Raw genomic sequence first — 26,042 nt, forward strand, 5'->3', positions numbered from 1 at the left:
ACACAGATCAAACCTGGAACCATCAAAAAAAAATTTTTTTTTGCTGTGGTTGACCCAACTGTTCATCCTTTCCCCAAGGACAAACAGAGTCACTCCAAGATGAAACAGTGATTATGTTGCCCCTGTTGAAAGGGGGATGATTCATCAGAAGCCACGGCTGGGCAAACAGAAAAACAAAACCTTCCTGAGTTTCTTCAGTAAATAAGCCTCCTCCACCGAAACGGAGTCTAGCATCACTCCCCAAGCTGGCAAAGGGCTCTGGTCCCACGGATTCAAGGTATCAAGTTGGCTCCACCATTCTAGAAGTGCTCGTCAGTCTCTCCCTGGAGCCACCCCGCAGAGATGCTAGAGCAGAGGACAACAGTGTGGGCACAGGGCACATTCACCACTGTTGTTGCTGTTGCTGTCTATAGGATGCTGCGTTTGGGGATGGGGTCGCCATCTTGGCTCTGCTGCCCAGTGGCTCTCCAGAACATGCTCTCAGTAATGGCAGCCAGCTCCTCGAGGTTCTGTGCTGTGCTTTCCAACCCTGGCTGCACTGGGTCACCTGGGGAGCTTTAGAAAATCTGGATACCTAAGCTACACCCTAGATTGCTGATATCAGGATCTCTGGGAATAGAACCCAGGAGTCAGTAGTTCTTTCTTCTTCTTCTTCTTTTTTTTTAAAATTTATTTGAGAGAGAGAGAGAGAAGAATAGGAGCAGAGAGAGAGAGAGAGAATCCCAAACAGACTCCACACAGAGTGTGGAGCTCAATGTGGGACTCGATCTCAAGACCCTGAGATCATGACCTGAGCAGAAACTAAGAGTCAGATGCTTCAACAACTGTGCCACACAGATGCCCCAGGAATCGGTAGTTCTTAAACCTCCCGGGGTGATTCCAGCGTGCAGCCAACACTGAGAACCGGCCGTCTAGATGCAGGCCCAGAGCCCACACCTGCGGGCCCTGCTCCCGAAGACAGCAGCCAGTGAAACACTGACTTGTCCTATATCGCCTGCTGTGGGAACACTGAGCAGTCACGCACTCTCTCCAAGCTCGTTTTCTTACCTGGAAAGTGGCAAAGACCACGTAGGCCCTGCCCGTTTCACAAAGTTATAAACACAAATGGCAAAATCTTAGCTCAATGAGGGGACCACATCTGTCCCACACCTTTGGCACCTACACTGTTTTGTATGAATGTATATGGAATGAATGAATGAATGACATCAGGCACCCACTAGTTCACAAGCTGAAGAGCTAAGCATGGTTATGCCCATTTTGAAGACATGGGTCTGATGGCCCAGAAGGTCCACAGGGCTCATGGCAGAGAGCACATCTCCTGTCCGACTCTTAAGACAGAGGTACTAACAACACCCCATTGGACGCCTCCATCATTCTTCCAACATCCCCCAAAAGCCTAACTCCCCAGAATTGAACAAGAGCCCTAGATTACCCCTGCCACTCCCTATAGTAGAAAAAGAAGCTCTCAGGCTCTCCTGGTTCTAAGGCGCAGCCCAGTGGCCTCTGTTCAAACACCTCCTTGGACCTCCGTGGGGTAGTAGCCTTTGAACACCATCCCTACAAAACCAAACTCCCTGGAATGAATATTGCCACTGCTCGTGAGAGAGCCGGGGAAGGGAAGAGGGTGAGGATTTGCTTATTTCAGAGGAGCGCAGTGCCAGCTCATGTGACCATCCGATCACATACAGGGGTCAGCCAGCTCGCCCACATGGGTGTGTACTGCCTGGCGCCATCAGAGTGCTCTCTTCCTGGCAGGGGTCCCTCCCCCCGAAGGAAACTCCAGTTTGCCAAAGCTGGAGAAGCAGCAGAGAAACCACCACTCTCCCTCTCAGGGTCCTGGTTTTAAAGGATTAAGAACGAAGCAAGCTCCACCAAGGTCTATGTGTCCACTCCCCTGTGGCTTATCAAAAGCCAAGTGAAGGTCAAGGTGGCCAGCAGCGCAGAGGCTGCCTGTGGTCAACAGTGGCGTGGCTCCCATGCCTGGAGGCGAGTTGGAAGGTGGCCTTCGTCTCTGCCCGTGAAGAGATGGATAGACGGTAAGTGAGAGCCAAGATAAGGCAAGCAGGTGGCTCTGCCTGGGGAAGGGCCCTGGGCCCAACAGCAGAGTCTCTTGCCCTCTTCCTTGTGTTGGGAAGAGTGGGTTTCCAAGAGGCCAATGGCTTTTGCCTGGTCTGCTTAAAAGCAATTAGACTCTCGATGGAGTGGGATTTAAGAGGGCACCAGCAAGAGCTCCGAGAGCCCACCAGTCAAGACAGTGGGACCCAAGGATGTGCCCAGCACTTAGCTGGGCCCTTCGCCTCAACCAACCAAAAAATTAAAATGGAGATCAGGACAGTGTGGGTCTTTCCTTACACAAGCTCAGAGGCAGAACAAGACCAGCCCGAGGGAAGAGATTCATAAACCAAGGCACCCCACCAAAAACTCATACCAAAAAGTGTGGGAGGAGATCAGACAAGAGTCTTAGGCCTGGAAGGCTTCTGGGAAGAGGTGCCGAAGGGTAAGGCCTCTTGGTTGTTTTCATTTGGTTTTGAGGTTTTTTTGAACAGCTATTCAGGACTTTCCTGTTGGCTGCAGGAATTCGACAGGCTCAAAAGCAGGGAGTTTAAACAAGTCGCAGCAGGGAAAACAAAGGCTAAATCTAAGGAAATGACATCGAGCCTTGAACTCGGCTGCAGGGGATGTGGAAAAGCGAACGGGCTTTGCAAAGCCGTTTGGATCTCAAGCTGCGCTCTTCCTGACCTTCTCAACCTTTCCAGGCTGATACTGCTGCTACTTCCGCTCATGACAAAGACAAAAGCACGAAAACTCAGTGTCTCTTCAATTTCACGTCCTCCGCTATTCCCCAAAGCGGCCCGATTCCTGGAAAACAGCTTTCGTTTATCTTCAAGCAAGCAAGTATGCACTGGGCCAAAGGGTAAAGAGTGTCCTATCTGTCTCTGGGGAGACACAGTTGACCCAGATGGGGTCCCCCAGCCTTTCCGGGAGCTCCACGTCTGGGGAGAGGGTCCCAGAGGACACGGGGGTGAGCAGAGAAGTGATTCAGGAATGTGTCCAAGGATCAGGAAGGTGTCACAAGACAAACAGGGGTTATCAGCAAGAGGAATTTATAAGCTTGCCACTGAGGATGAATAGGAGTTTGCTGGGAGGAGGTAGAGGCCTTTTAGGAAAAGGGAAGGAGATGTTCCGACTGCTCAAGTGCTGGAGGCACACAGGATATTTGAGAAACCACAAGTCTCTCTATGCATTGGGGCACAAGGGGCATGGGGGACGCGGGGGAAGGTGGGCTCCAAGGCCAGAACTGGGACGTTAGATCAGGCAGGCAGACCGTAAGGGCTTGATCTGCTTTGCTAAGGAGTCTGTGCCTTATCCTGCAGGACCTCTAGACAATGCTGGAGGAGGGCCATGCACACGGTTCTTCCAACAGCCTAGAGATTGAATAACTCTTCAAACAGTAGGGAGGACAAGGAGGGGAGGCAAGGGTGGGCAGGGGACCATTACTAACGCAGATGAGAATGACAAGAGTGTGAACTAATCAGGGCATCCAGGGGCCACATGGGATGCTATACCCCATCCACCCCCAATTCTTCCAACCACCCTTGCAAGTGCATGGCATGGGAACGGGCTCTTGAGACCTGTATCTGTAGTGGCCCTGGGGCTCAAGTCCAAGTACTTCCAAGTCCCAAGTACTTGCTGTCCGTCATCCCTTGGCTGGAGCCACCGCCAAGAAGTCAGGGAGGTTTATCTGGACCATGACCTCTGCCTCCTGTTCCACCATGCTTGGCAAAGGCACAGCAGGGAACTCTAGATGGGTACAATACAGAGGCAAGGGGACTTGGGGATAATTCCATGAGATGCAGGGACTTAAGGTGTCCTGGGTGACAGAGAGCTGCAGAACGCCATCAGACACAGGCCTGTAGTTCTGGGGGAACCGGTAGGCCAGGCAGACGGGTGGGGGTCGGGGGGAGCACCAAGAAAGCAGAGACACACCCACTTTTCCTCTTAAATGGCTGTGCTAGGGAAGGGTAAGCCCCAGAGCTGAAGAAACACGGGACCAGGAACCAGAGCCACAAACCCCGGGATGTCCTCTCTGTCCCTCTCTAGATCTGCACCCAGAGCGGCCCATGACCAGCAGCAATCAGCTTCTGCCTCCTGCCATTCCTCCCTGTCCACGCCAGCTGTTCATGGTGTCTCCAAGCGAGCCCAGTCTGTATTCCTGGCTGGGCGGGAGCGCTTCTGGGTTGAGGGGCAGCCTTTGCAGAAAGGTTGGGGGCTCCAATGAGGTGCTAAGCACAGCAGAGGCTGGGGATTCTCCTGTGGTCATACCCTTTCAGGCCAAGCTCCAGACTCTAGAAAATAACAATCAACAAAAGCAGGGCCCTCATTTGTGCCAACCCTAGTGACCTTTTTCAGCCCTCAGAGCTCGGAGGAATGTGGCCATTTCATTGAGGCTCTGGAAGGCACCCATCCCATTTCCCTTCCCCCACTCCCTAACACCCTCCCACCCCCCTTCTCATTTTGGTCTCTCTCTCTCTCTCGTCCTCCAGCAGAGGGAGGGAAAAATAAGTGTGTTGTTCATTCTGGAAACTGTAGGTCCTTGTGCGGGCTTTCCATCCTGGCTCTGTTAAAGTTCAGAGTTGTCTGCTCACGGTCTGACGAATCATCAATAAGATTCTTGTTCGGGGCTTCCAAGGCCCACGCAGCGCTGGGCGGTTCAGCTGCTCGATTCATTGCCCTCGGCCATGGCCAAGCTCTGCCTCCTGGTGACCTCCTCCCTCGGTTTTTCTCATCTTGAGGCAGTCTTACTTTTTGGTCACTAGGTTCCCAACCATAAGCGTCTTCCCAACATGCCGAAAAAGCTGCTCTTCGTGGCTCCCCTGCTGTTTTATGCACACAGTTTTATTTATTCAGCTGCATTTGTTGAAGACCTATGATTGACCATGATCTTCCCTCCAAATATGAAACAAAACAGACCTCTTCTTTAAGTATAAAGACACGCATCCCTCTCCCTGCCCCAACAGTTCCGAAGATGGAGCCACTGGGCATATTATCTGTGCAAACCCAACTGCTGGAGACCGACCACAGTGAAGAACGTGGGAGAAGTTTCTGTGACTAGCAACGGCACCCTGTAGCCACAACCAAGGGCAGAAAATCCCGAGTCCCTTCCTCCTGGTCACAGAGGAATCCTCAAGTTCTCAAAAAGAGCTTCTGGAAAACACACCCCTTCGTTCCGCCTAAGAAGGAACACATGAGGCCGAAGTCCCCTTTCTTCAGAAGGGCCACGTGCCAAGCTGGCCTTCGCCAAGCACCTGCTGAGTCCCGGCACGCTAATGAGTGGCTTTTTTTATGGTGGCAACAGACGCGTAACATAAACTTAACCATTTTAATGACTTTGAAGTGTACAAATCAGTGGCAGTGAGTACACTAACACAGGTATCCTTCCGAATTTGCCTATTCTAGACATTTCACATAGATGGAGTCAAGGAACACGTGGCCTTCTGTAGAATGGCTTCTTTCACAGCGCGTAACAATTTTAAGGCTCATTCGCCCTGAAGTCTACCAATACTTCATTCCTTCTCCTTCTCTGGCAACCTGCCTAGCCTTTGGGGTCTGAGTCCTCTTCCTTAACATAAGGCACATGAGATTTATCTATGTGGTTGCACAGATGAGCAATTTGTTCTTTTTGATTGTTGTGCGATATTCCGTCCTGTGGAGGCAGGCAGCCCGAATGTCTCCATGGGTGCACGTATCTCCTGGCCAGGGGCTTCTGCAGACACAGCAGGGTTCCTTAACCCAGGTCTGTCCTGCTCCTGAAAGCACCTTCCCGATGACTCAGGAGGGTACGCCTGCGTTCCTCACACTTAAGACTTAATGCCCACTCAGGGACACGGCTACAAATGGAAAAGCAACGATTCCTCGCAATGGCTGCGCAATGGAATCATCTGGGAAGTTTAAAAAAAAAATTCTGATGCCTGCATCCTGCTGGATGAGAGAGATCCTGCTGGAACTGCTCTGGGTGGGTCTGGGCTCCAGGAGCTTTTCTCCCACGAGACTCTAAAGTGCAGCCAGGTTGACAAACCCCCGAGATAAATAAAAGTATAATTAATTGCTTTATAAAAAGTCTTTTTACTTTATACATTTTTAAAAGATTTATTTATTTTTAGAGAGAGCGAGTGAGCACGTGAGCACATGCCCATGAACATAAGGTGGGGCACAGGGAGAGGGAGAAAATCTCAAGCAGACTCTGCACGGAGCACGGAGCCCAATACTGGGCTCCGTCCCGTGACCCCGAGATCACGACCTGAGCAGAAACCAAGAGTTGGACGCATCACCGACTGAGCCACCCAGGCACCCCAACTTTATACATCTATAAGATTCCTTAAAAAGCAAACCTCCACAGTCCTTCTTTAGGAGACTCAATTCTGATTTTTACATGTGGAACTTTCTGGGGTGATGCCTGTTCTACAGTCGGATATGCCTGAAAATCCCTTTTTGCCCCCAAAATCTTTTCCCTTCTGGACAGTAAGGATGTGGACAGCAAAGACCAACGTGCCTATAGGCTTACACACTGTGGAGCTCAGTTCGCCATTCTGCTTAAACAGGTAGAAGTTCTTATGGAAAATCAGCACCCAAAAGACTCAGAGGCTAACCCTCAGGCAGGCTGTCACGGCTCCTGCCTCCTTGCAGCCCAGGAGACAGAGCCAGAAAGTACATAACTTTCTCCAGTATAAGAAATACTCGAGGAGGGATGCCTGGGTGGCTCAGTGGGTTAAGCCTCTGCCTAGGGCTCAGGTCATGATCTCAAGGTCCTGGGATTGAGCCCCAAATCGGGCTCTCTGCTCTGGTGGGGAGCCTACTTCCCCCTCTCTCTGCCTGCCTCTCTGAATATTTGTGATCTCTCTCTCTCTGTCAAATAAATAAAATGTTTAAAAAAAAAAAGAAGAAGAAGAAGAAGAAAGAAAAGAAATACTCAAGGAGTTGGTTTTGGTTTTTGTTTTCTTTTTGCTTTTTTTTTTTTTTTAAATCTCCATCTTCAGGAAATGAGGAGAGGGTTTTGCTTCATTTACCAGCATTGTGCACACCCGCCCCACCCCTTGCCGGGTCAACCTTCAAGGTCAATCTGTCATCATTTTTGCAAGATCTGCTTTTTCTCACCTATCTTGGAGTCTCATCACTTAAAACACTTTCCCCACTCAGGGGCCGCCGCCTGCATTCCCAGATGAGTGGTGCGGGCTGAAGAGATGGGACAGATGCTTTGCTGCATTTTTTGCACGGCTGGAAAAACAACTCGGTTTGCTTGCTCACCACTGACCTCTTCAGCAGAACCAACCTCCCCAAGAGCAGAATTCCAAACCCAGCCATGGAGCCAGCTGGAAGCAGCGCTGCTTCCTTAGGGCCCTTCGGAAATTCACACAGTAACCGCCGAAGACATCACACTGAGCAGAGCAGGTCAGGGAGGCCCGGGGCCTGCCCAGGGCCACCTCCCCTCTGCCGCAGCCTGCCCAGAAGCACCGCCAGCCCGGCCCAGCCCAGAAGCACATGGCCCTACTGGCCATTCTCCCACCTTTATCGTTTGCTGCTCGTCCCCTGAACTCGAGTCCTGCGTCTCCAATGACAATGAAAGACCTGTGTAGGGAGGGGCTGCCTGATCTGGTTTCCCCGCTGTGCCTAAACAGGGCTTTGCTCAAAGTCAGGGCCTGGAGAACACATGCTGAGCATGAGGCTTCCAAACCCACACACACAGTCCAGTGAAAGCGCCCCCTGAGTTGTCTCCTATAAAAGGGTCTGGGCGGGGCACCTGGGAGGCTCAGTCAGTTAGGCAACCGGCTCTGATTGTGGCTCAGGTCATGATCTCAGAGTTATGAGATTGAGCCCCAAGAGATTCTCTCTCCTTCTGCTGCACCAACCCCCTCCCATGCTTGCATGCATGCTCTCAAATAAATAAATATCTTTAAAAAATAAAGTAAAATAAAATAAAAGGGCCTGGGCTCCTTTGTCCGGTAGGTCTGGGCCAAGAGCTCACCAGTCTCCAGCCGTAACTGCAGTCCCCCACCTGGGCCAGATGACAGCTCTGGAATGACCACCCAGAGGCAGCCCCCAGCAGGTGATGGGCTAGGAGCACGTAAGGCAGATCCCTCCCGGGTGGCCTGTGCTGGGAAAACTCTCTCGGGGGTGCAGGGAGGAAGGACAGGGAGGCAGCTGTTCCCCTGGAGGCCAGGAAGCCCAGGGGTCGGAGCTGATCCCCAGGGCACCCCTGCAGGTCAGGAGGCTCATGAGGGCGGGGGCCAGACATGCCACGTTCTAGCAGCCTCCAGGGGCCAGGCCACACAAGGCAGCTTTGAGGCCTGGGAGGCCTTTGTTCCCCAGCCCAGTTAGGACATTCCTTAAATGCAATCTGCCTGAAGAGTGGCTTCATTCAGGCTCAGCGGCCAAGGCCAGTTGTGTGGGTGGGACGCAAAGGTTGGGTTGGGGGGCTCTGTGCGGGGCACGTTCCCCGGCCAGCGGCAGCCTCTGCAGTCTCTGAACAAGAGGCTTTCGGGGTTCACTCAAGGTCACTCTGGAAGGTTGGGAAGTACTGTGCGGCAGAAAGAGAAGCTGGAGGGGGAGCGTGGTTATCTGTCAGTGGAGAGGTTATGGGAAGTTTTCACTCTTTGAGAGCCTACGCTAGTCCGCAAAGCAGAAGAGTGAGTTATTACACAGACAGAAGACACATCGGCGCGGCTGCTCGGCTTTCAGGGCACGTACTATTTGTAGCTGAGGAAAAGGACACAAACCAAACAAAGTACAGGAAGGAAAAAAATAAAAAGCACCCTCCATCCCGATTTCCTGTGTCTTTCCGGCACTTGGCAAAAGGAACCGAACACCCGCGGACTGATGTGTTGGAGGAGGCTGTATCCTGCTCGGGCCTCTGCCTCCCAGGAGGTGAAGTCAGCCCCGGCCACCAAAACCCACCAGCAGCCTGACCTTGGACTCCGGCAGGAGGCTGTCCCCCAGCCTGATTCAGGACCCACCGGCCCCCTCAGGCAAGGAGCACTGCCTTGAGCTCCAAGAGAGGTGGGCTGGGGAACGAGGGCCTCCTAGCTCCCCAGGCTTCTTTGTCTGGCCAGGACCTTGGGGGGCTCCCAGAAAATGGGGGATCTCATGCCTGCTCTCATGCTCCCCTAGGTTCCTGGTCCAGAGGCAGCGGCATCCTTCAGGCCCTTGCCGCCTGTACCCAAGTCTTAGCTCCAAGTATTGGTTCGCTCTTGGCTTCCCTGTATACCGGCTGTGTGGCCTTGGGGAACTTAATTAACTTCTCTGGGTCTCAGTTGTCTCATTTGTAAAATGGGGTTAGTAACAGTACCTACTTAATAGGATTGGCGTAAAGACCACAAATAATCCCATGAAGTGTGTACACGAAGTTAAATGTTAGCTGCTAAATAAAACCTAAACTCCTCCTACAAGATGGGTATAGAAAGCGTCCACAAACATATCCCCCTCAACCCTGCTGACACATACATTATAATTTTAGTAGGGCGGCTTCAAAAAGGCCATTGGAAACATCCCTCCCTGATTTGCAGGACTACTAAACCACGCCCTCACAGGTCAGCAGGGGATACGGAGGTGGAGTTTAGGTTGAGCCCTCCTGGGGAACAACCTTCCTAGAAACACACAATGCGGGGAATAAACAAGTGAAGGTTTTCGAAGCTTCCTATAGCTCCTGAGCCCAGGGCTCAACAAGTTAAACGTGATCCCAGAAACATACAGGGAGAAGAGTCAGGGGCAGGCTGTGATGGGAGAGCTAGCTATGGGGTCCTGGGCCTCTATTCTGTCCCCTCCCTGCTCTCCAGCCCCTTCTCCCCTGCAGGCTGCCGGCTGCCTCCCTCCACAACCAGGCAATGTTCCTTTGGGCACAGAGCACAACACCGCAGCAGGGATAAGCCATAAGCATGCGCAGAGCCTCTGTCGCTTTCCTCCTCTTCCCCAGCATCCACCTGCCCTTATTTGTACTCAGCGCTCCTTTGGGGAACCCCTCTACCCACCCCTATTTGTGGTTGGGGTGAGACTAGAACCCCTGCCCCTTCTCCATGGGCAGCTGCATGACCTCAGATCCAGCCAATCAGCACGTCACTCCCCTAGCCTGTGGGAGGTCTCAGGACCAGAGCTGAGCCAACGGACATCAGCCTTAGGACTCTAGGCAGGCTGTGCCGGAGGCTCCTTCTTCAAGTGCCCAGATCTGCTACAATGTCGGCCCCAGGCTCAGTGGCCCCTCTGGGAACAGTCTGCCTGAGAAGGAAAACAGGGCCTGGAGATTCTGCGGCCAGCACTGCAGCCCAGACTCGAACTCGCCCTCCCCTGTACCGCTCTGTTACATGTGGCCAAGACATCCCGTTGTTTCATTAAGCCAGATAGAGGAGGGGGGTCTCCCTTGCTGGTGAATGAACAGCAGACTATCCAGCACACGTTTATGATGCTGGAATCTGGGCCAGCCCGTCTGCAGACCCAGTTTCCGTTCCTCCTGCAAGGCAGGACCACCATTCCCGTTTCCCTAAGGGGAGATCGGGGGTACCAAAGCAGGGTCACACTGTAAATGTAAGAGCTCAGAATCAACAGGTTCTTCTGACCCCAAGCCTAGAGTTTACTCGATCAGTCTGAATCCACTTGACACTGGTGAAGATGTGCTTATTAAAATAAACTGTCCAGAAAGTGAAACGCCAGAACATCCTCATGAAAGCAAAGCGTGATAAAAGACGGAGGGAAAACACACACACACACACACACACACACACACACACACACACACACACACACACACCTTGAGAAGCTGAGATCGACTGTCACCGAGGCCTAGGGCGAGGGCAGAGGACCAGGGCAGTGAACCCGAACCTGTGTGAGCCTTAGGAATAAGACAGGAGTGGAAACCAAAGGGGGAACTCCCAAGGCCCCGGGGGGAGAAGAGCAGAGCATGACCTCTGGCGACATGGAAAGGTCAGAGAAAAGACCATCACTTATTCCGGGCAGTGCTGATGGACTTCAGGCCATGGAGCCCCCCAGGGCAACCCCATGGGAGCACGGAGGGTGGAAACTACCCCGACTCCCGACTCACAAAGCTGGAGATGACGCATTTGCCCACCTGCCACGCCTGACTCCCGGGTGCCAGGGGCCACGCCCAGAGGATCAAACAGTTGATAAAATGGGTGTGGTCTGATTAAGTTAGGAGAGGAGAAGAGAGGAGTGAGATTGTCTAAAATAGTCAACATTAGGAAGAATGGAAAAGCAAAAGTTCCACACAAAGGAGCCATTTTATCAAAGCCTGCAGATCTGTAGGGCTGTCTAGCTAAACGAAGCTGCTTCTGCCGAGCAGAACATCTGCAACGGACGAGATCGGATCATCACACAGAGCTGTACACAATCCCTTTCTGTGAACCCCATCCACTCGGAATCAGTCGCTTGCAGGGAGGCATCAACAAGGGATGAAAATTAATGATTTTGGTCTACTCGGCATTCTTTCTCCCTTCTTTTGGTAATGGGCACACCTATTCCATATGGTTCAGATTTGGCTGACCCCCACCTTCGCCACAGGAGCTGGAGAGGTAGCTGAGGACTGGCCATCCTTCAGGCCACTGTGATGGGTTGAAGCAAGACCAGAATTTCCCTTAGGATTTGCTCTATGGGCTTCAGGAGCACAAGGTCTTTTTCTTCTTTGGATTACAAACCATGAGGATGTGTACTTGGAGCTGGAATAGACCCATCCCCATTCCAGTATGAGGAGGAAGTCAGTGCCCAGATGGAAACAGAGCTGATAATTAGAGAAAGAGAGCCCTACTCACATTGCTAGAGTCCCTAGATCCAGCCATGCCTGAAGCTAACTTTGTACTTGCCAACTACATGAACCAATAAATTCCCCTTTTCACATAGGCTAGTTTTTAGTCAATGCTGACCAAAAACTCCTTGTTAATATGGAAGTGAAGTCTGAACAAACAGTGGCTCCATGTAAACCACCCCCTTTATAAGGCACACATCAATTTCCCAAAGTCATAAAATGGCTCCCTTTGAAAGGTCCAAGCACAAAGCCTACAAGGCCAGGTAATTTTCTCAGATGACCCACACGGTGTCCAAACCACCAGGAAAACTGCTGACAATGGCCAACCAACACTGAGGGCATGGCTGGGATGGTCCAGGTTAAACCACAGTGCATACCAGCAGGCGTGGGACAGATGGTGGCTTGGGGGTGGGGATGGGCTGCCTCCTGGCCAGGAGCCCATCCCCCCTCTCTTTTCAGACTGGTGCTTATGTCCTTGAGCTAGTCTCCACCGTCCACAGTGCAGGGCCCACAGCGCCCTCAAATTGTGGGCGTGACACATTTGTGGGCTTTGCTGTGAACTCAGCAAGTCAACACCTATAGCTAAAAACAAAACAAAATAAAAACCAATGTAGTAGAAAATACCAAAATGCACCTTATTCAGTAAAGGAGTAAAATCTTCCATACAACCTTTGGTTTTGGTGTGTGTGTATGTGTGTCCTGGGATACAATATAAGAGACATTTCCTACCAAGGCCCAATAAAAAAGTTTGAAAAACACTACTATAGGTCCATGATCTCTTATGTGAAACCTGCAAAGCCAGAGGTGTTTTGAAATTCAGTATATGTCACATTCCGGAAAAGAAACATGGCACACATGCCCCAGCAGGGTCTGGAGAAACACTGAGGAACAAAACACATTAACCAGCAGTTCTACGGCAAAATGCACAAATCCTCCTATGAAGTGGGGTCGATAGATTTAGAAACAGTCTCCCTGTTCAGCAGCCTCCAAATCCACGTGTGCCGACCTCCCAGAGAAATTTATGGTTTTCCAAGTCTGGGGATTTGGGCATCGAGGAGAGGTCTCTCAGTTTCCTGTGGACCTTTCTCAAGATTCCCAGGATCTTTCTCCTTCTGTGGCCGTAAAATTGACTTTTAATTGTCCAGTTTTAATTTTTTTTTAAAGATTTTATTTATTTATTTGACAGAGATCACAAGTAGGTGGAGAGGCAGGTGGCGGGGGGGAAGCAGGCTCCCTGCTGAGCAGAGAGCCGAATGCGGGGCTCGATCCCAGGACCCTGGGATCATGACCTGAGCCAAAGGCAGAGGTTTTAACCCACTGAGCCACCCAGGCGCCCCTTAATTGTCCAGTTTTTAAAAGAGACTTCCTGGATGGCGGCAAACCCACACCAGGCTTTTAATGAATTAGTGCAGAGCTGCAAGGTCTGGGGGCAAAGCTGCTGGGGGCAGATGGGTCTGTTGACTGAATTAACTGTGCTTCAGAGGGGGACTCTCTGGCTTCCGGTCCAGAATGGTACCACCCAACTCTTCGGCCACTAGCCACAGGTGGTTACTGAGCATGGGGGGGTGTGGTTCATCTGAATAAGATGTGCTATCAGCCACCCTGTGCCACTTACTTAGTACCACTCCCCGCAGCCCACCCCGCCCCGACCAAAAAGAATGTCAAGTATCTCAAGAGTGTGTCTTCTTTAAATAACGATTATATGTTGGCAGGATGGTATTTTGGATGTATGGAGTTAAAAAAATATTCTGAAAATGAATTTCACCTGTTTTTGGGTAAAATTGCTTTAAATTTTAAAATTGACATCTTAAAACTATCTGTGTATTTTGCTTTCTATTAGACAGCACTGGTCTGAGATGTCGATTAGACTTGGAGGTTATCAAATCATGAAAACTCCTCCTCCCGATGCAAATAAAAAGTATTGAGAGAGAGAGAGAGAGAGAGAAAGGGACTTGGCCAAAGTCACACAATTCTTTTGTGGAAGTCTCCATTTCCTCAACCCGCCCAAGGCTTTCCAAACCTTCTAGATTGAAGCTGTTTTGTATCCTGAAAAGCAGAGGAAGGAATAAAGGTCATTCTTTCAGGAGAGCTCCAGGGAGTGGCCGCAAAGGGCTTGGAAAAGGTAGAGTCTTCTCCACGCTCTGGCTGTTCTCCATCAAGGTGAAAGGGTAGGAAGCGAGAAGTTCTCTCCTCAGGAAAACAGCCGTGACCAGGATGAAGCAGATCTGGTTACCTCGGGGCACACTGTACTTTGCTGCCAGGAGCAAGGGCCAGTCCTTCATTGCAGAAATATTCTAAATGAAACCCTTGAAGTTCTGTTCTATAAACAATGTAAAGGTATCACAGAGTTCTGAGTCAGATTATTGTTTTCACTTAACGTTTGAGCCAAAATTTGTGAAAAGAAAATGCTGATGTACGATTTCCAACGCGTCTCCACTGCATTTCAGTTTCCGAGAACATCTGAAGTTTGCATTTGGCTCTTTATACAAATCTCCCTTCCTCTCCCAAGCCCATGTCAAAGGGACCCCTCAACCCCTTTCCTCCCTGTCCTACCTCCTCTCCTACACCAACTTCTCCAACATAGGGGCCCCAGCCCTGAACACTCTGGAACCATCCTTAGCCGCTTTTCCTCTGGCATAACCAAGTTCTCTCCTGCAGCAACCACACACACCACACTCTCTTCCCTCAACCCTCAAACCAGGCTCCTGAGCCCCCAGTCCATCACTTCAGCCCACCAATGTGCCCTGCCCTGCCCCACCACCACCCTGTTCTGTCTACCCATGACAACCGTTCAAAAGTATTTTCCAAGGCCCAGCTATCAGACCTTTTTTTTTTTTTTTAAGATTTTATTTATTTACTTGACAGACAGAGATCACAAGTAGGCAGAGAGGCAGGCAGAGAGAGAGGAGGAAGCAGGCTCCCTGCTGAGCAGAGAGCCCGATGCGGGGCTCGATCCCAGGCCTCTGGGATCATGACCTGAGCTGAAGGCAGAGGCTTTAACCCACTGAGCCACCCAGGCGCCCCCAGACGTCTTTTTAAAGATGTATCATCTGCCAGGGCACGCTAGGCAATGCAGTGGGGGAAACCAAGCAGACAAATCCCTATTTCTCATTTGAATGTACCCCTCGAAATCATAAAATAAGTTTGAATCTTGCAACTGTTTGCATGTAACACAGAAGCATTTCCTTTATTTCCTTACCTCAGCTGTGGTGTTACTGGATTGGGGATGCTTCTTAGAGCCCGTGACATCTCAGAATCTGCCTTTTCTCAATCAACTCCTCTCCTTCCAACTGTGATTTCTCCATTTCCTCATAGTGAGAGGGCTCTAGGCGCCATGTCATGTTTCTTTGGACAACAGATTACTTGCTAATTTTTCCAAGTCCCTTAAACACTAAAATTCCACCTGTCTCAAACCTCAAACCAGATTTCTCAAGCACAGGCATTTTGTCTTGGGGTTCATTTTGGGCATGACTAATGAAGCCAGTGTAGGGTTTGGGGGGTGCTGGGGAAGTATCCCCTTCTTCTAGCCTGCGCTTCTGAAAATCTCTGCCCTTTCCATTCAAAACTGGTCATTGGGACCCCATTCAGAAACTCCAGAACAATCCCAGCTCTGAATCCCTAACTTGGTTCAGGAGTTGCTTACTTAGACATGAGGCTTAATTAGAAAAACCTGGAAATAAAGGCGGTTTGCCTTACCATTGTTCTGAATGTCATCTGGTACAAAGTGAAGCAAAAGTACAATGACATCTAAATTCAGCAACAAGGAGTAATAGATGTTATGATGGGTCACTTTCTACTGAAACTTAAACTATGAAGATAGAATTACAGTTAAATAAAGAACACAAAATGCTATTAATAATAAACCAGTAAAAGAGAAAAAATACAAACCGAAACAGGGAGACTGCTTTTATTAAGAATAAAGTCAGCCAAATGACTGACCAAGTTTATCACACTGAGCTCTTATAACAAGCCTAGAGAGTAGATTTAATCATCTCCTAGATGAAGAAACAGAGTCAGGGAGGTTAGATAACTCGCCCCAAGTCACTCAGCTAGTATGTTCAGATCTGAATTCAAGTCACTCTCATCCCTCCCCCAATACCTTGTCTGCCCCCCACCCCGCAGATTCTTCTTTCACGTCCAGAAGTTTTCAAGCAAAAAGTTAAGTAGTTTAAGAAGTTTTTAAGCAAAACTTAAAAACAGAAAAAAAATCCCCAGTCATTTAAAAAATAGACCCTAGCAGAGAAGGCATAGCTAGGGGAGTATTACTTGCTTAGATTTATATATGAATAGAGAAAACTCTGCTAGCCCATTTCTGCTCTGATTATTATCAACACAAGTTGTTAGTGACCAACTCATATCCTGTGAGAACAGTAACACAGTAAAAGAGAACAGTAAAAGACTCAGGAAAGACATTTAACTTATAACAGGTGCCGAGACCACTATGTTCAGGTCTCTGGTGTGTGACACAGAGTTGTGCAAACACTTGACAAGTTTCCCAGTAAATCCCACATGGTAATTATTCTGTAAATGCAATTAAGAATTGGTGGCCACATTGCAAAACATGATCAGCTTTAGTACTGGGTTTTAGAAGACTTTTGGCTTTAAAAAGACTAAATGCCTTTGAAAAGGTTTAGCTAATAGAAAATAATCCAGCGCTCGAATGTATTTTGTGACCCCTATGGATAAACGTGCCTGACACAGCTCATCACAGCGAGGAAATGAAAGGTGGCAGGGAGGGGGCTTCATGAACACCTGTGGGCCAGCACCATGGGGGGCAGTCATGAGTCCTCTAGGAAAGAATCCACTTTCCCGGTCCCCAGCACAGCAAGTCTACTCAGACAGGGCTCATGGGGAGAGTCACACCTGTTAATGGAAAGGTAAAGGAAGGGGTTTGGCTGGCAAATGGTGTTTTAATCAAAGCCTTCCTCTGGTTATTAGAAAATAGTTTTAGGGGCACCTGGGTGGTGCAGTTGGTTGAGTTTCCAACTCTTGGTTTGGGCTCAGGTCTTGATCTCGTGGTTGTGGGATGGAACCCCAAGCCAGGCTCCGCATTCAGCACAGAATCTGCTTGAGATTCTCTCCCCGTCTCCCTCTGTGCCTTCTGCTCATGTGCACTCTCTCTAAAATAAATAAATAAATCTTTTTTAAAAAATAAAGGAAGAAAGAAGTTTCAAACATGTGATCTGTTGGTTTTGTATGGACTTGGTCAAAGAAACCCAAATAGCCCTCCCTGCGTTGTCATAAGGTATCTTACCCATCCTTCCCTTCTTTCATCGGGGGGGAAGGTACTAGCCTGCTCAGGGCAAGGGACAAAGTGGCCAACTGAAATTGAGAAACTAAGAAAATAACGCATCTCATCAGTTCCTTTTTGGATTTCTTCCTAAGCTCTTACACTCCCATTTCAACTGAGCATACCTTTGCCAAGGTATTCTATGGGTCATACCTATGACCCAAAGAGGGTCGTGTATAGGACACTGCCACCTTACTGAGCTAGGAATGAGTAAATGCCACAGAGTGTGATGGTTGGTTTTAGGTGTCAACCTGATGGCCACAGGCCTCCATAATCACACGAGCCAATTCCTTACAATAAATCTCTTTCTATAGATAAGTGGATGGATGGACAGATGGAGACATACACCCTATTCATTTTGCTTCTCTGGAGAATGAGAACTAGCACACAGAACTTTTGCAAACCAAGGAGATGGCCTGCTCCATTTGAACGACATTTAGAAAAAGGCAAGAAAAACGTTATGTGCTTGGGAATTAAACATTTATCACTATTATCCTGAAACCTAAAACTTCCTAGGTACTTTTTGAACCCAAATTTACTCCAACAAACATGGTTCAGAACCCCACAGATCTGGAGTCTCTTGGGTGTTCAGGCTCGAAAGTTCTCAGAACTTTGGATATGCCTTTTCTTCTCCAAGCAAAATTTCTACATCAGGACAATAATTTCTTCCACTGACATATATTCTATTCCTGTGAAATCATGGGACCAAGTGTCAGGAAACGAATCCAGTCCGAAGATGGTGAGCACGTTTCTGTCTGGGAAGGAGTAGAATTCTGTAGCATTACTGTGAAGTCTCGCCTAATCCCAGTCTGGAAAGATCAATGAGATGATTGAGATTATTCTCAATCTCCTGATCCCTGATGTTTAATACAGATTCCTACTGTCGAGAAATTCTGCCAAATATTCAACTGAAGGCCTAAGGACAGCACACTTGAGAAAAGCACTCCCCTCTGACATCTGAACAGAGACTAGGATAGTCTTGGCGCCAAGCGTCTACAGAGTGGTGGAACCACCTTGACCTCCACTGGGCAACCAAGAGGTCACAGCCTATGGTGAAGTGATGCCTCAAGCAGACCCTGTCATCGTGCTTCTCACACCTCAGTTTCTTCCGGCATTCATTTCTTCACCAAATATTTACAGAGCATCTTCTTTGTCTTGGGTGCTTTGATTCAAACACTAAATAAAATGGGCCTCTTTGAATAGACATCAACAGACCTCACTGTAAGTCCTCTCGCTAGAGTGATACTAACTTCTCTGCACCATTTGGATGAACACCAACACAAAATTCCTGGTATTCTTAATGTCCCAATATTCTGTGCCTCTCCATGTGTGAGTGGATGGGAAAAAAACTTATGTCTCTTTCATTACAACAGTTTTTTTCCCCCTTAAAATGAAGGGAAGGAGAGCAGACTAGGCTACTTCGAAATAGGCTACTTTGGCATTTCGATTATTTTGACTTAGAGTTACTTAAGAAACAGCAGATGCGAGAAGGACACTCTGACCCTCCTGTTTCCCCCAAAAGCAGGAAGTAAACCTCCCATGCAAATATACCCTCTCCATACTAGGAGGGTAGAAAGTATCCTTTTTGGGGCGCCTGGTTGGCTCAGTGCCTTAAGCCTCTGCCTTCGGCTCAGGTCATGATCTCAGGGTCCTGGGATCGAGTCCCACATCCGGCTCTCTGCTCAGCAGGGGGCCTGCTTCTCCCTCTCTCTGCCTCTCTGCCTACTTGTGATCTTTGTCTGTCAAATAAATAAATAAAATCTTTGAAAAAAAAAAAGTATCCTTATCAAAGAAAGGGAATTCAAGGCCCAGAAGGCTGGATGAAAAAATTCTGTTACTTCTTCATTAATTTGCTACCCCAAGTCCAGCCCCTTTTGTTTTGTTAAATCTGCACAAGTAATTGTTTCTTCATCTAAAAGGTAGGAAAGCTGCCTGCTCTCGTTCCTTCTTTGAGCCTCACGTTTCTGTGAGCTTCTGTACACATGAAATTAGATTTTTCTCCTATTAATCTGTCTTATGTCAAAAAATTGTCCTCCTCTGCCATCCCAGGGTGGTAGAGAGAGTTGGGTTAACAGTCAGTGACTGTACGAACCAGGTAGGGGAACATCAGTGAGTTTGATAAGCTCTCTGTAGTTTTCCCACCTACAGAAGTGGGAAAAAAATCACTCTTCCTTTGCAGGGCTGGTGTGAAGATTCAACAAAAGAACCCATGAAAACCACCAGACACAAAGTGTTTTTCAGTGAATGTTACTATTACCCCCTATAGTGGGTTGCACAGTGGCCCCCAAGAGGATGTGTCCAAACCCTAAGCCCTGGTTCCTGTGACCTTATTTGGAACTGACTGGGTCTTTATAGATGTAATTAAAGATCTTGAGATGAGACTGTCCTCATCTCACACAGGGTGGGCTCTACACCTGTAGAGAAAGGAGAGGGAGCTCTGAGATCCCGAAACACAGGGAAGGAGGTCGTGTGGAGACAGCCAGAGACTGGAGCCGATGCTCTCACAGCCAAGGAACACCAAGCACCACGGGAAGCCGGAAGAGGCAAGGACAGAGTCTCCCCTAGAGTCATCAGAGGAGCACAGCCCTGCCGACACCTTGATTTGGGGCTTCTGGCCTCCAGAAGAGGGAGGCAGTAAGTTTCTATTGCTTTCAGCCATCTACTTGGTGGTAATTTGTCACAGCAGCCCTCGGGAAACTAAGACAACCCCGTTCAACTCACGGGACCAGAGCAGAATATTTACACACAGTGTCAGGAAAAAAACAAAAAGCCGAGAAGGAACAGACTTATGAAAGGTCAACCTGACTGGAAAAAGTCTGATTTCTCCCCCTGGATTAGAAGAGTCTGATCAGATTTAGAACCAGTCAGGACAAAAACTTCTCAATTCGAAAATATTTATTCTGGCAAAAGAGAGCCTTCCATTTTTGCCATAAATCTTCATCAACAGGGGGCGCCTGGGTGGCTCTTTCAGTTAAGGGTCTGCCTCTGGCTCAGGTCATGATTCCGGGGTCCTGGGATCGAGTCCCGCATCTGGCTCTCTGCTCAGCAAGGAGCCTGCTTCTTCCTCTTCCTCTGCCACTCTCCCCCCCTCCGCCGCTCATGCTTGCTCTCTCTCTCTCTCTCTCTCATAAAATCTTTTATAAAAAAATAATCAACAATTTTCATGAAAAGCCCAGGGCTTCCAGGCAGGAACCAGACAGGTGCGGGTGGGACAGCTGCACAGAGTCCCACAGCAGAGGAATGCGCCCAGCTGCCCTCTGCCAGGCTCTGCCCGTCCCGTGGTGACAGCGGCACGTGGGCTGCTCACACACTGGGAGAAGTCTTGCAGGAGCAGGATCTAGACACAGGAGCCACCAATGGGGAAAACGGGTTTCTGGGAGCCAGAGTAAGTCAACTCTCGGAATGTTTGCCAGACACTGAAATTCCAAGCTGCATCTCTTGGAAGGTCCCTTGAGCCTGCTGGCTTCCCATCCCACATGCAGCGTGCAGCGTGGACGCCACACATGCCTCTAGAGCCAGTCTATTGTGCCGTATTCTGTGAGGCAGGGCCCTGGGCCACCAGCAGCCCCAGGCCCTAGGCACGGGACTGAGCCCCTGCTCTCACCACGTGGGCCTCCAACCAGCATCACTGAGCACGAGGCACAAGGGGGCTACTTGCCTAACTTCGTTTTGCTTCACTTATGTATGCCTCCACCATCTTAGAAAGAAGATTCTATAACCAATATGTTAAGATACTTCCCTTCATTAAGGTCACAGAAAGAACAAAGGCAGCACAAAATCCAAGCCCCGATCTTTGGCCCGGCACCGGGAGCTCACGCCGCCACATCGGGGATGCCTCCCCTGCTTAGTCCAGATGGCTTCTGGCCTCCAGCACTCAGCCTGCTCTCTTCAGACCACTGCCTCAATGGTGCCATCCTGCGCCAGCCTGAGACAGCAAGGCCCTCCACCCCCACTACTTGACTTCATCCTGATGACAGCCCTTGGTGCCATGTAGCATTAGCCCTATTTTACAGATGGGGAAACTGAGGTCCCCAAAGAGAAAGCGCCTTGCTCACAGCCACACAGCCATGTGATACAGAGGAGGATCTGAGCCACGGCCCTAAATCCCATGCCCTTTGTCCCCAAGCAGAAGCCAGGCCATGCCAGTGACTTGCTAAGGAAGGCCTGTCTGAGCAGCAGGTATTGCTATGGGCCTAATTAAAGGTTAGGGAGTGAGAACCAAGCTGTCAACTTACATTCCCCTCTTTGAGCCGCTCTTCCCTTGCTGACATCTCTGGGGCCGCCTGCTGCTTCATGAAAAACTCAGCCTAGTCACAGCTGTGACAGCTGCTATAGGTTTGCCTCTGGGCTCCTGCTGCTGCCCAAGTTGTGGGTGTGCGGGGGCGGGGGGCGGTTCCTGGCTTTGCTGTTCATATGGGCAAGACCTTTGGGGCCTGTGTTCGAGTCCTAGGGAGAAGCCATAACAAAATACCACGGAGAGAGGGGCTCGAACAAACAAGGATGACTTCTCTCCCAGTACTGGAGGCAAGAAGTCTAAAATCACGTGTTGACACACGTGGGCCACACTCCCTCTCAGGTGTCTGGGGAAGAATCCTTCCTTGCCTCTTCCTGGTTTCCAGTGGCCATAAGCAGTCCTGGGCCTTCCTGGGCCTCCATTACTTCAACCTCTGCTTCTGTCATCACAGACATTCTCCCCGGGGGTCTCCGTACTCCAACAGCCCTCTTCTCATGAGAACACCTTACTTTTATTGGATAAGAGCTCACCTCAATCTGGTAGGATCTCATCTTAACTGGGTTACAATCTGCAAAGATCATGTTTCCAAATAAGGTCCCATTCCAGGGATTAAGACTGGAATGTATTTTTTTAGGGACTCAATTCGAGCCCCAACAGGGCACATGGCAGCCACATGAATAAATCCCTCTTCTCCGAGTGCTCACACCTGTGGCCCCAACACCGAGCAAGCCCCCCAACCCCGCCACGCTGGAAGGGACTGAGCTGACTTACCTGGCGGGCCACAGTGTGGCATGATGGGGGGGTGGGTCTCTCTGAGTCCTCCTACTCGCCTTTGGGCCTTAATCTATGCCCCTGACCACGTAAGTCAGACCATCTCTTCGGCGAGGCAGGAGGTTCCAATACATGGAGGCTCCCCAGTTGATTCAAATGAGCTCCCAGGATTAAGAGCTGGAGTCGGGGGTGAAAACTGACCAAAGCCTCCGTGCGGGAGAGGTAGGAAGTCACGTGCCACCAGTGGCTGACACTCTTCTGCAATGTGTTTCCTATGCTTCCCCAACCCTTCTCCCCACAGTCTCGATTCGTCCAGACTTGTCTGAGGCCTGACTCTCCTTCCACTGCTTCCCCTCTCCCCACCTGCCAAGCCAGTGAGGAATATTCCTTCAAGTCGGTCTTGATGACCATGACTCACGGGGCCGAGTTTGGTGGCCAGCACACAGCAGGCGCTCAATACAAGTTTGTTAAATGAACGAGTGAGTGAATGAGTGGACGGAGGCACAGAGATGGGCACTGTGGAAGAAGACAGAGCTCCGTCAGGAGGGTAAGTGGAATCCTGCCATCGACCCAAGAGCTCACCATCCAGAAGGTGGGACAGACTCCCACCCAGCTCCCCACCCCACAACTCAAGGGACAACTCAAGGGACAAGGCTACATGAAGCATGGGGCAGAAAGGATGGTGACAAGTGACTAGAGGAATCAAAGAAGGCAAGACGATGTCTGGACTGGGCTTTGGAGGGTCTGGATAAAAGGAGATGGGGCAAAGACGGTGTTGAAGGCAGATGTGAGAGTTATGGGGGCCGCCAAGGGGGAGGAAAAGCCGGAGCACAAGCTTTAGCTGCGAATGGCCAGACATGACACCCACAGGGGGAGCCCAGCAGGCCTGAGAGGGCCTTGCCAACCAGGTGAAAACGTGTCACCTTGCTCCCCAGGCGAAGCCACCCCGTTGGCACTGGGGAGTCCCTGCGGGTCCTCAGTACACATACTGATTAAACCGCCATGGCTACCAACTTCTCTAAGCCCTGCTTGACGCTCACTAACATCCCAAGGCAGTGTTACCCAAGTAAAATGTACAGAAGCGTCTCGGCGTGTATATTGTTCCCTTCCGTTCCCAAGCTGACACACCATCCAGGAACCAACCCCCACCCCCACCCCCAACCCACCACACCCTGGTGGAGCCTCCAGGGCGTCCCGTCAGCACTGGTATTTTGGGGACCCCTTCAGCACCAACCTCATCGGCAATATATAAGAGGCAACAAATTCCAAATCATAAAGGACTCAGGACAGGCTAAAAATAATTTTATAAAAATGCTAAAATGAAAATATAAAATTTAAAGTTCTCACAGAGAAACAAATAACATCTAGGGCCCAGTTTGAGGAACATGATCTTTATGTGCGATATAGAAAAGCTCCTACAACAGGTTTCCGAGGGAATGGTCCCCATGCCCCACCAAGCTCCCCGCAGAGCTCACCACCCACACAAAGGCCTTCCAACCAGATCCATCCAAATCCAGAGACCACAATTAGTGGAAGGGGCAACCTATCTTTGCACATCCTTGATTTTCTGGATGCCGATCTCTATCTTTGAGGCTGAAACTGAGGAGACAGGCATGTTCTGAGAAGGAATGTTTAATGAGCAGATTCTCGAATTACAGTAAGGAGCAGAGGGTCTCAGCTCCCCGGTGAGGAGACGCAATCTGTTAGCCAAAAAGGAAGAGTCTGGGATCCCTGTGAATGACACAACTGAGACAGGACTGGTGGGGCTTCTGTCAAGAGGGAGCACGTGGCCCTCCAGTAGGGAGGACCCTGCAGGGACCTCAGCACCGAAGGACAGAGCAGCAAGAGCAACAGAAGGGCAGCGCAGCCCTTGGACAGGTCACCTCTTTGTGCCCTGCAGACGACCTAAAGGATTTCTGAAACTGTTAACCAAACTGTTAACCAAAAGCCAAAACCCAAGGTGAAAGAAGGGGCAAGAGAAGCCTGGCCAAAGCCAGCCTCCCTTTGTAAAGAACATGAAGTGTGAGCTCCGCCTTTCAAGGCAGTCCAAAAAGCCAGTAAACGAGGGGAGGCAATTATTCTTATCTGATCAAAGATGCCATGCTTCCAGAGGGACAAGCCTTTTCCTGATGCTAAGTTGTAAGAGGAATTCCTCACATTTGACAGATGAAGGCTCCCTCTGTTTTTTTTTTTTCCCCCCATTAATGTTTACCAGCAGCCCACGCAGGTCAGCTAAGATGGTCCGGCCACACCACGCCCAGGAACGAGGCCCCAAATGCGGGGGAGGGGACAGCCCGCACATCACTTTCTGGCTGAGCCGAAAGGAAAACAGAGCTCTGGGTGACTTCCCATCTCCCCTGTGAACAGGGGTCTTCCTGATGAAAGGTGAGCAGGCAGGACCCCCCGACTGTGCCAGGACGGAACACCCTGGGCTATTTGCAGATGGACATTCGGGGATGGAGGCGCATCTCCGGCCAACCCCATGTTCTCTACGAACATGCCCCAGAGCGCAAATTTCAGGGTGCATCCCATCTCCAAAATGTCGGGGGGTGGGAGGATGGGGAAATTACCCTGTGATACCATCCGTCCGTCTCTGGGGGCTGTCTTCACTGCACACCGCCTCCTCCTTCAGCACGGGCCGCCTGATGCCACACAGCGGTCAGGGGGGCGGGGCGGGACAGGATGTGGCCGTGGGCAAGAGCTAAATGTGAAAGGCGCATTTGCAGAGCAGCAAGGAACTGTCCAATAAGGAGCCCAGTCCCGGAGCACATAACAGAAGGCCAGAGGCCACACTAGAATGTAACCTCCAGTAAATCACTATTAATTGCCAGGGAGAGCAGAATGAAGGCGCTGCTTGAACTTGCAAGTTTATTTCAGGTTATTCCAAAGCCTTGCCGGCTTCTTGGCCAGGAGGCAGAGAGGGCAGAGGAGATGGAAGACAGTCTGCTCTCCGCCTTTCTCAAACCATGGAGTAATGTTTTGCAACATCCACGGTGGCCAGTGAGGGCTGTGAGAATGCACGCACACTCAGTACAAACGGCAAGTTAAGTCCATCTCCCCCACCCTTGCAAGCCGGGCCTGAGCACGGCACGTGGGATCGTCAACGACAGGGATAGGGTAGTACGCTCCGTGTGCAGACGGTGGCGATAAGGAGTGTGAGTCACCAGGAGCGAGATTCCGCACATGGCTGCTGCGAGCTGTGGCGTGGGAGATAAGAGGACCCGGAGGCTGCACCTGCAGTCTCCCCCCAACCCCGCCCGGAGGGGAGGACCCCTCAGCCGCAGATGCCAGCCAGGCTTCCCCGAACGGCCCAGGGGGAACAGGGACAAAATCCTATCTTTCCAGAAACGGATTCTGGCAGGCAACCACAGGTGTTCCTGGTGACAGCGGTTTCCCTGGCTGGGTGTGAGAAAAATCACTCTGATTTTTTAACATCTTAGGAAACATTTTCCGTGAAATTTATGAAGCACTTTCAAGGGAAAATTTCAAACATACAGAAGTCGAGAACAGTAACATGAAGCCCTCTCCCCGCTGAACCCACTGTGGAGCGCCATCCATTTGGACCTGCTCTTTTATCTGAGTTTCCCTCGTGCCGATGGACTAAAAACAAGTCCATTTAAAACACAGGAAGCTTAAATAAGGCAGTTATCATCAGTACCTCGTGTGTCTACCTGGCAGACCCTTTGTACACGAATTTAAAACCAATGACTGCCCAACAGAATTAACATCCCAAACCATACTCTCTGGTTGTTTTGGGCTCCTCTTGCCCAGACGCGGGATGCAAGGGTAGTCACGGGGGGAGGACAATCGTCTTCTGCTGCCACCAAGCAGGGTGACCCTGGGCAAGCTGATCAACCTCCCTGACCCTAAGCCTCCTTGCCACTAAGAGAAACTCGGGGCGGGGCGCCTGGCTCAGTGGGTTAAAGCCTCTGCCTTTGGCTCAGGTC

At 50.2% G+C, this 26,042-nt stretch overlaps 1 protein-coding gene across 5 annotated transcripts in view; it reads right to left on the minus strand.

The window, feature by feature from the left end:
- AFAP1L2 (actin filament associated protein 1 like 2) overlaps positions 1 to 26,042 on the minus strand; it is a 95,533-nt gene that overhangs the window by 38,138 nt on the left and 31,353 nt on the right. The gene's annotated exons all lie outside the window — the stretch shown is intronic.

This window comes from Lutra lutra, chromosome 14, assembly GCF_902655055.1.
Source record: "Lutra lutra chromosome 14, mLutLut1.2, whole genome shotgun sequence".
Lineage (NCBI taxonomy): Eukaryota > Metazoa > Chordata > Mammalia > Carnivora > Mustelidae > Lutra > Lutra lutra.